Here is an 8655-nt window from a genome sequence, read left to right on the forward strand (position 1 = left end):
TCGAATGTTCGTTATCAGTCGCAAAGTCCTTAGTTCAATGAGACTTTGGGAAATCAAAATTTACTACATCCTTGGCTCATGCCCGATTAAGGATTCAACCAACAATAAGGAACAACGAAGTAGTGATGCCGTGTCACTAGCGCCACCCAGGTTGAAGTGCGTTGTCACTATACACCGCGGTGTTCAAGGTTAAGGTGTCACGCCATCAACGCCGAGTTGTTCCAAGTTCGAAGTTGAATTTTCAAAAGGGACTAGCCAAAGATTTAGTCTATTTTGACTTCTTTTAGGATCTGTCGATTTACTCAAGGACACATCGCCGAAAAGAATTCTGAGGATTCCGGCAACGTCTGAAACTCGTGAGGCAAACTCGTCTCTGGAACTGTACATACATACATTCTGTTTTGCGTAGGAGCATGTTTAGGGCGGCTTCTAGGTTGTCTCTCTCTTTCGAGTCTGTCTTATGTTTATTAGGACGCTGCTAGACCCGATGAAGAGTTGTGCATCTCGATGGTGCACGTTGTTAATTTTTTTTCTCAAAGTCCTTAGATCAGCGAGACTTTGAGAAATCAAACCTTATTAAGTCCTTGGCTCATGCCCGATTAAGGATTCGACGGACAATAAGGAACCACAAAGTATTGATGTCGTGACATTGATATCATTCAGGTTACAAGTGCCTTGTCACTTACAACCACCCCGGCTAAAGCACAGCGTTGCTCACGCCACCCCGGTTAAGGTGTCACGCCGTCAATACCGAGTTGTTTCTAATTCAAAGTCGAATTTTCAAATGGGACTAGTCGAAGACTTAGTCTGTTTTGACATCTCTTAGGATCAGTTTGATCCATTCAAAGGATACACCCTCAAAAAGAATTCCGAGGATTCTGGCAACCTCCGAACATCATGAGACAGACTTGTCTCTAGTTCTAGAGTCTAGGGTTGACACCGACAACGACGTGTACATTGCATTTTGCTGTAGGAACACCACTGAGCTTTTGTCTTACTTTGCTGTCCAAAGCTTAAGGCCATTGCATCGTCGGAGAGTACCGAAAAGAAGAGCCAAATCTGCTTGGGAACATTTGCCGGAGCTGTTGCACCTTTGCTTCCAAGGTCATATCACCTGCCTCGTTCATCAATTCAGAATGGCAGTACAAATGGAGCTGGCTGAGCTCAAGAAGGCTGTAGAAGAATTGGGTCACAAGATGGACAAACAGATGATTATGGTCCAGGGACTCGTTGGCCTCGTTACCTCCACAGTCCCGCAGCCAGATATGGGGCTAGTCAAATAACCTCCTCAAGCCTACCATTCTCCAACGGTCGGAATCAAACTGTGCTCAGGAGACATGTTCAACGACCTGGTTGAATTCCATGAGGCTAAGACTCACTCGAAGGAGGATGTTGATTCCTTTGTTGAAGCCATTGCCAAAGGGGAGGACATACTTAGTGATGAATTCAGCCCCGAAGGCAAAAGAATGCATCCTATTGATGAGGCAATGTGTTACAACTGCGAAGCAAACAAGGGTTCCGCTTTGGATTCTCAGTTCACTCGCCGAAACCCACCAAGGACTTTCTCAGGCTTCTCTACACCTTTGGCCTCAATTTATGAGAAGCTCCTCGATGCTGGTTCCATCAAGCCCCTCAATCCAACTCCTCTACCCAAAAATCCATCACCCAACTTCAAGTATAACCTCTATTGTGCCTACCATCAGATGCCTGGCCATCCTACCAATGCTTGCTTCCGGCTTCGACATGCCGTTCAAGATCTCGTTGATTGTGGTATCATCACAACCCCACCACCATCAACAGCCGATACCAATCAAGTTCAAAACGCTCAAAGCTTCCGAGCCCGAACCCAACCCCGGAGTTTCTCTGTCTTCGAGGCACCTCTATCTACAGTAATGGAGAAGCTTTTCCAATCTGGGCATCTCAAGCCTTTGACCCCGACTTCCCCACCCAAAGTCTTACCAGCCAACTGCAATGCAAACCATTTCTGTGCCTTCCACCAAATGCCTGGCCATCCCACTGACGCATGCTATCGTCTTCGACATGAGATTCAAGATCTCATTGACAATGGCACGGTTCAAGTTCCACCAAAGCCTAACGTCATTTCCAACTCCTTGCCTCAACACAACTCTGACCCTCTGGTTGGTCAGATATCTATCACCTCTACTCAAATCAACCCGAGCTCCACCATATTCAATCCTAGCCACTATATCGTCCCAGAGAGCCAACCCAAACCAATTGTATCCATCCCGTTCGAATCGGAGATTAACATGATGGCTGTAGGTTGGGCAATTGAGGTCTTCACTATCGACACCTGGATTGACAGTAATGAGGAGCTTACAAAGGAGCGGACTGGCCGGTTGAAGTCCGTTGATCAAAGGAGCACCGAGTAGGTTTGGTCAAAGAAGCTGAGGAAGCCGAAGTGCTGTTGCTTGGGCCTGACACCTGCTGGATCCTACCTCTTTTTGTGGAAGCTATGGGTAGCTTTTTAAATATTGCGTTTTCAAAACCGCGTCTAGTTTGCATTGGCGTTTTGTCTGAGTCTGACACGGAGTCTTTTGCATTTGTCTAGTCTAGCTCTGAGTTGGAGGTTGTGCCTCTTGGCCCTCCACGTCGTAGCTTTTGTTTCAAATTTTGAGTCTGCTGTACTTGGTAACCCCGAGGGGCTTTCTTTATGATATGCATTATCTTGCTTCTAAGTACTTCGCTGGCTTTTATATAAACTTTGTCGACTCTGACGACGAAGGGATAGATTTCGATGGGATCATCCCCAAGGAAATGTGTTCCCTCGCCGAAGGGGAAGACAAAAGGCGTGCTCAGCCTATTAAAAGGAGAAGTAGTTTCAAATAAACTTTAAAGACAAGTATAACCTCCCGAAAGGTTCAAGGTTGGTCCAAGCACTGCCCCCAAAGGAGCATTGCGCCCGGTCAGACAAGCTCGAAGAATTCAGCAACGACTTGGCATGGTCTCACAAAGACACGCCTGGTATTGATCTTGAGACAAAGAAACATCGAATCCCTTTGCTACCAGATGCCAAGCCAAAAAGCAGAAGCTCAAAAGGTCCAGCGCCTCATACATGTTCAAGTTTGTAGGAACAGCGTTCCACCAAGTACAAGTTAGCAAGTTCAAAATTGGCCTGGAACGAGACATGTCAACCGAAGCACACTGGACTCTGTGCTATCAAAAGCCATCTTATCTGGGGCTACAGCCAAACGTCGACGACCTCGATGGCAATCAATTTCAAATACCTTGGTCAACATGGATCAATTCAAAAGTCTTTTTCCTGAGAGAAGCTCGTTGGGCTGAAAACCCCAAGGGTGGGCAGTTCCAAGCAAAAGTTAGAGCAGCCTGCTAGACCAAAACCTTTGAAGGTGGTTTAGGCAAAAATGAATAGGCAATATTCAAAAGCTCGCTAAACCGAAAACCCGAATGGGCGGTTCTAGGCAAAAGTTAGAGCGTAAAAGGTGAGGTAAAATACTCGAGTGAACCTTGGCCTGAACTACATTTTGACCTGATTCCCTAGCTTGGGATACGTAGGCAGTCTCTCTTTGAGACTCGGTCACATTCTATCAATTGGATCCATGGTTGACATTTTGGGTACACATCAAAGGTCGAAGAGGATCGAAGATCAGATCAAGCTGCATTGGAGGAATCAGAAGGGGGAAAACCTTTGTCTTTCAATTTTATTACAAACTGCTTCTTCAATTTACAGGCTGAGCATAAGTCTTAAAATATTTGAAGCATCAAAAACAGAACGAAATGCTAGAGGCCTTAACCGGCTCACAATTTATTTTAAGTTCAGCGAATTCTGGTATAAGCAACCGTAGCGCGTTTGTTCGAAGTGATGCGCGTTAGTCTCAAACCTGCGCACGCTTCTTGCAACAGATAGTAGCAGCTAGCTACTACCCTCGAATGTCATTCCAGGGACTTTTGCCAAGTCTTGTCATACCATGCAAGTCATATGGACTTAATGTGACTGCACGGGAGTGTCGGTTTCAGTCCGGGCCTATACGAGTCATTATCTGCGTCTTATGTCCGTTTTTGCGACATTTTTCCAGCTTTTCAATCAACTGTTGTTTCGAGATGCTTTTCTCGGTTTTGTTTGTACAGGTCTTTGTGCCTTTTTGCGGCTTTCGCGAGTGTCAGTTTCACCTGTCTAAGGAATGTTGAGAGTTTTTGGCTTATTAATACCCAAAAACTTCATTATGTTTCGTGTGTCTAAGGGTTTGCATTATACCTTGGGGCTCTTTTTCCCTTTTCATTCGAGCTAGGCAAGTCTGTTTATGTGCGCACGTCAGTGTGTCGATTCAAATCACTTGTCAATGCAAATTAGATATTAGTGGTTAGTTTTTGCATTCTCTTCAACACTTGTAAAATAGTGTCAATAAACTGGAAAACGCAATTGTTACATTGCTACCCTAGTATCAGTAATCCGGAAGCAGCGGAATCTCTTGAAGCAGCAAGGGCGCGTCAGCCCAAGGCCAAGCAAAGCACATCCATGGGGCTCGTCCGCCCAAGCATCAAAGAAAGGGCACGTAGGCCCACTACTATTGCTACATGCCAATTGGGCACGCCAGCCCGCTCAATGTCTCTCTATCTTGGTGTGCATCTCCAGGGCAAAAGGCAGTAAAGTACTTGGGCTCAGTGGTAGTTCTTAGGCGTCGTTGTCCTCGTAGGAGCCGCCCTTAGCTTGCATCTACATTTTCAATTTGTGCATTTTCTTAGTATGCATCTTTGCATATTGTATATCAAATGTTTAAAGCAGGAAAATTCTATGACGGAATCGCTTCTGTGGGTTAGTGCAAGTATGGGGGAATGACACACGCCACTTTCCTTGTCTCATTTGCCATGGTAACCATCAAGCGCACAACCTCGCTGTCCTGTTCTGTTGGCACTTAGAATGCACTTTGGGGAATCAGAATTCAATCCAATTCAACGGCTCGATCATTCTGCACACTGATCTGCCCGACTCAAATCAACGACAGCCGGTCCTGTCCATTTCTCAACGGCATGATCATTCTGCACACTGATCTGCCCGACTCAAATCAACGACAGCCGATCCTGTCCATTTCTCAACGGCATGATCATTCTGCACACTGATCTGCCCGACTCAAATCAACGACAGCCGGTCCTGTCCATTTCACAACGGCTCGATCATTCTGCACACTGATCTGCCCGTCTCAAATCAACGACAGTCGATCCTGTCCATTTCTCAACGGCTCGATCATTCTGCACACTGATCTGCCCGTCTCAAATCAACGACAGCCGGTCCTGTCCATTTCTCAACGGCATGATCATTCTGCACACTGATCTTCCCGTCTCAAATCAACGACAGCCGGTCCTGTCCAAATCTCAACGGCTCGATCATTCTGCACACTGATCTTCCCCTTTCAAATCAACGACAGCCGGTCTTGTCCAATTTCCAACGGCTTGATAATTTTGCAAAGTGATCTTCCCGTCCATCCAAATCATCGACGACGGTCAGCCATATCGTCCGACTCAATCAACCCGATGGTCAGCCATATCATCGATGACAGTCAGCCATATCGTCCGACTCAATCAACCCGATGGTCAGCCATATCATCAACGACGGTCAGCCATATCGTCCGACTCAATCAACCCGATGGTCAGCCATATCATCAACGACGGTCAGCCATATCGTCCGACTCAATCAACCTGATGGTCAGCCATATCATCAACGACGGTCAGCCATATCGTCCGACTCAATCAACCTGATGGTCAGCCATATCATCAACGACGGTCAGCCATATTGTCCGACCCAATCAACCTGACGGTCAGCCATATCAGTCATTCAACGACGGTCAGCCATATCAGTCATTCAACGATGGTCAGCCATATCATCCATGACGGTCAGCCATATCAGTCATTCAACGATGGTCAGCCATATCATCAATGACGGTCAGCCATATCAGTCATTCAACGATGGTCAGCCATATCATCCATGACGGTCGGCCATATCGTCTATCTCCACCAAATCAACGGCTTGATTATTCTGCACACTGATCAGCCCGTCTTCTGTCATGTCTGCAACGGTTCGATCATTTATACTGATGATCCTTCCATCCTGTCTTCAACGGTTCGATCATTTATACTGATGATCCTTCCATCCTGTCTGCAACGGTTCGATCATTTATACTGATGATCCTCCCATCCAGGCTTCAACGGTTTGATCATTTATACTGATGATCCTTCCATCATGTCTGCAACGGTTCGATCATTTATACTGATGATCTTCCCATCTAGACTTCAACGGTTCGATCATTTATACTGATGATTCTTCCTGTCAAATCCCCCAACGGTCTGATCATTCGGCACATTGATCTCTCCGTCCGCATTCACGACAGCTAGTCCTGTCAAATCCCCCAACGGCTTGATCTTTCGGTACACTGATCAGCCTGTCTCCTATCAAATCCCCCAACGGCTTGATCTTTCGGTACACTGATTAGCTCGTCTCCTGTCACAGTTCTCCAATGGTTTGATCATTCGGCACATTGATCTCCCCGTCCGCCTTCACGACAGCCGGTCCTGTCAAATCCACAAACAACGACCAGAACATCATTCGATGGTCCGTTCATCCGCAACTGATTGTTCCCCAGGAGAGTCCGTCTTGGCCTGTCCCGAATGACAATCACCCTCAGTCTAGCCGCGAGTGCATCTTCCAGCAGGCTTATTGCTCTGTCTCGGATGGTCTTTGATAAGGAGATTGGCTCTGATTCCCTACAGATGGAATTCAACCAGCCTGACACGACCTACCCGTGTTTGTTGGAATACTTTGTGCCGAGGATAGCTTGATCCCCAGCAACGACGGCCTGTCCCATCAACATCTGCAGCGACAGCCTGTCCTGTCCAAATTCGATCAACAAGCGGCGATGCATTCGTCCACTTCTACTTCCATCCCCAGCGACGGTCCGTCCGTCAATTCAACCAATAAGGTTCTGTAAGTATGCTTGTCTACTTTGCTAGTATGTTCTGCTCTGGATTGCCTTGAGGGGTGTCTAGAATTCTTTGACGTTACTTGTACCAAGTCAATGGTGCTTCAAGTGCCGTCAAAGAGGGGCTACTGTAGACACCCAATCTGGGCTTCCAGATTAGTTTACTTACGGTATTTGATTCCCCGATGATGAGTCAGGTCGAAACAGTCCCGAGAACTTGGAATGGCTTGAGTTTGGCATGTGTGGAACCCATCCTTAACCCTTAAACCCTTGAATCAGAACCTGGACCTTGGTCTGAATGTCGCGCGACAATCTAGAACCCTCGCGCGATGGTTCGTCTGCCAGGTGGTGGTCAAAGTCAAAGCTTTGACCATTGACCATCGCGGGGCTGGCTGGACCCTCGCGCGATGGTCTCACTCCATCGCGCGATGGTCAACACCTGTCATTTTCACCCAGATTGCGTGGTGGTCAGGGGGCTACAGGCCTATGTGACCCCGTTTTCGCGGCTGAACAGCGTTCTGGGGGGGCTCCCCTTGCACCACCTCACCCCCCATTCTCCCATCACCTTTGCCACCCACTCCTCCACCAAGCATTTGTAACCAGCATTGTTGGCTGGTTACAAGGCCTTGGTTAGCCATCCACTAACCCCCTTCTCCTATAAATACCCCCCCATGCTTCCTTGCAAAGGGTTACCAATTTCTCTCCAAGAAAGAAAAAGGAGAGCTCAAGCACAAATACTTCACACAACTAAAACCCACATAATCACCCTCCAAATCTCACCATCTCATCATTCAAGCCATTTCCAAGGCACTCAAGGCAAAGGTATAATATCTTTCTGTTCACTGTTCGAACCCCTGAGGGGGGCTGGCAGGGTCAAGGCTAGTAATTGATACCAGTTCTGGCCCTAAAGCTGGCAGAGTTTCAAGAGCCATTAGCAGGGAAACCCTCGCGCGATGGTCCCAGATGCTCGCGCGACGATTCTGTCTGCGTGAGAATGGACCACGTGGGGAAGGGACCCTAGTATTTAAGTTTATTATTGTGCTTATAGTCTGTTAAAAGTCTTTAAAGGAGATTTAGCTCACTGCTTTGCTATTTTGCATGTTGAAAATCATTGCTAGGCTTAGTTTATAACACCTCTTGGTTTGGAATGCTTTTGCGATGCTCCTGAACATGTCTCAGAGCCCCAAGTATGCAAAGCAATTCCTGGAAGTCCAGTCAGAACAATCGCGCGGCTGTCTCACACTGTCGCGCAATGGTTCTCTCTCTCCCAGGGAATGCCCTTGCATGAGCAGCTTGGCCTTGGCCTTTGTTTAGACACCCCCACTGTTTAGGGGTTGCTTTTTCATAATATTTCTATCTGTTGGTTGTAATATTGTTTACTTTCAAGTACCCATAAACTGCTTGGTTTGCACCTGGGTGAGCACTGGTCCTTCCAGAGCCCAGAAGGGAATGAAATTCAAACCATTGGTGAAACATGAACACTCGCGCGAGGGTATGGATATGTCGCGCGACGGTTTGCTCGCATGCGGATGAACTCACGCATGCAAGCTGGCTGTTTCTTCGTGCCAAAATCATACACAGCGCTGTCTTGATGTATGATCGATGTTTTGAACTTCGTTCCATTTATTACCTGTCATCTTACTAATCCATGCCATATCTCATCACATCCTGCAAACTGCTACAGTTTTAAATCCCCGATTAACTG

Source organism: Rhododendron vialii, chromosome 10a, assembly GCF_030253575.1.
Source record: "Rhododendron vialii isolate Sample 1 chromosome 10a, ASM3025357v1".
Taxonomy (NCBI): Eukaryota; Viridiplantae; Streptophyta; class Magnoliopsida; order Ericales; family Ericaceae; genus Rhododendron; species Rhododendron vialii.